Raw genomic sequence first — 1687 nt, 5'->3', positions numbered from 1 at the left:
ATTTGGGTTATTTGTACTTTTTGATTATTATAAATAATGCTGCTATTAATATTACTGTACATAGTTTTATAGACATATATTTTCAATGATTTTGAATAGACACCTAGAAATACAATTGCCAGATCACATGTTTAATTTTGGAGAAACTGTATAACTATTTCCAGAGTGACCTTTTGTTCCTTCTGCACTTTAGCCTGGAAACTTCTTCTACTCAGTAAACTGGCTAAATTCTGTGGCACCCGTAAACATAAGGTTTATATGACTATATACAGATGGCACCACTGAGTGAGTGGAAATGGTGAATGAAAAATAGCAGCACTAAATAAATTTCAGACTTTTGTAAAAATAAAAATGATCATCTTCTTTCATTACATAGCTGACAAACTCTAGGGTACAGTGCTTTCCCTCAGTACTCATGTGAAACAAAACAATGTGAATACCTAGGCTGGTGAATTTAGTCTATAATAATATTCTCTAGAGACAAAGAAACTAAATAAAGTCTTCCTTGTAACACCTTCTTTGTGAAGTACATTAAAGCTTATCTGGGCAGAATTAAAAGTGGACCTCAAGTTAAAAGAGTACATTTTAATATTCTTGCAATAAACAGATAGGTATGTAAGTGAATAAATAAATAAATAAATAAATGGTAACTATGTGAGGTGATATGTTGATTAGCTTTACTATGGTATTCATTTCAGATGCATACATGTATCGAGGTATCACATGGTTTCTTTGACAACACACAGACTAAAATTGCAACAATACAAGGTGAACCATGAGAGACTATCGACTCTGAAAAACAATCTGAGGGGTTTGAAGTGGCAGGGGGGTGGGAGGTTGGGGTACCAGGTGGTAGGTATTATAGAGGGCATGACTTGCATAGAGCACTGGGTGTGGTGAAAAAATAATGAATACTGTTTTTCTGAAAATAAATAAATTGGAAAAAAATTGCAACAATACAGAGATCAATGTGGCCCCTACTCAAGGATGACATGCAAATATGTAAAAGATTCCATATTTTTAAAAAAGGACAAAATATCATGTTGTAAATCTTAAATTTACACAATTTATTTTTATTTGTCAATTATACTTCAGAAAATATGGACAAAAGAGATGAAACTAAAACTTCTTATTGCAAGAAATCCAGACTTTAAAAATGCCTAGGTTAGCTTTTAAAAAGGAAATTGTATTGGCTTAGTTATGATTGAAAAAAATTAGTGATTACAGTTAGTTGAAAAACATTTAGTAAAGTAAAGGAATCATGCATCTTTTTTTTTTTTTCTGACAATGAATAGGGAAGGTAAGAAAAAGAGTGCTAAAGAGTGGTTGTAAAACATAGATGACTTCCCAAATCAGTCCATCCATAGTGCTCTATATTGATCTGTCCAAGTGTTGTAAGTCTTCTCTTGGAGTTAATCTAAGCATAAACTATGTATTAGATTTTGTTTATACTCCAGTTTAATATCTGGAAGGACACGTTCAGAAGAAAAATATTTCTGTTGTCCTACAAGAGGGAAATAAATTCATGTTATATTGTTGAAATAGAATGTGTGAAGTCAGTGAATTCAGAGGAAGAAATCATAAGGATTTGTTCAAAGAAATTGAAAAAATAAGGATGAGAAATTTTCAGAGTTTTAAAGAATGAAGTGATCTAAGAATCTAGTAAGAATTTATTCAAGCAGAGTTA

General features: G+C 31.5%; 1 non-coding gene across 1 annotated transcript; it reads left to right on the top strand.

The window, feature by feature from the left end:
• Nucleotides 1-917: 917 nt before the first annotated feature.
• Nucleotides 918-1022, top strand: LOC122908085. Its single transcript, XR_006384876.1, has one exon. It is a non-coding gene; the product is annotated as a U6 spliceosomal RNA (small nuclear RNA).
• Nucleotides 1023-1687: the final 665 nt, after the last annotated feature.

Source organism: Neovison vison, chromosome 5 (assembly GCF_020171115.1).
Source record: "Neovison vison isolate M4711 chromosome 5, ASM_NN_V1, whole genome shotgun sequence".
In the NCBI taxonomy this organism is placed as follows: domain Eukaryota; kingdom Metazoa; phylum Chordata; class Mammalia; order Carnivora; family Mustelidae; genus Neogale; species Neogale vison.
This window is presented reverse-complemented; position numbering and strand designations above follow the sequence as displayed.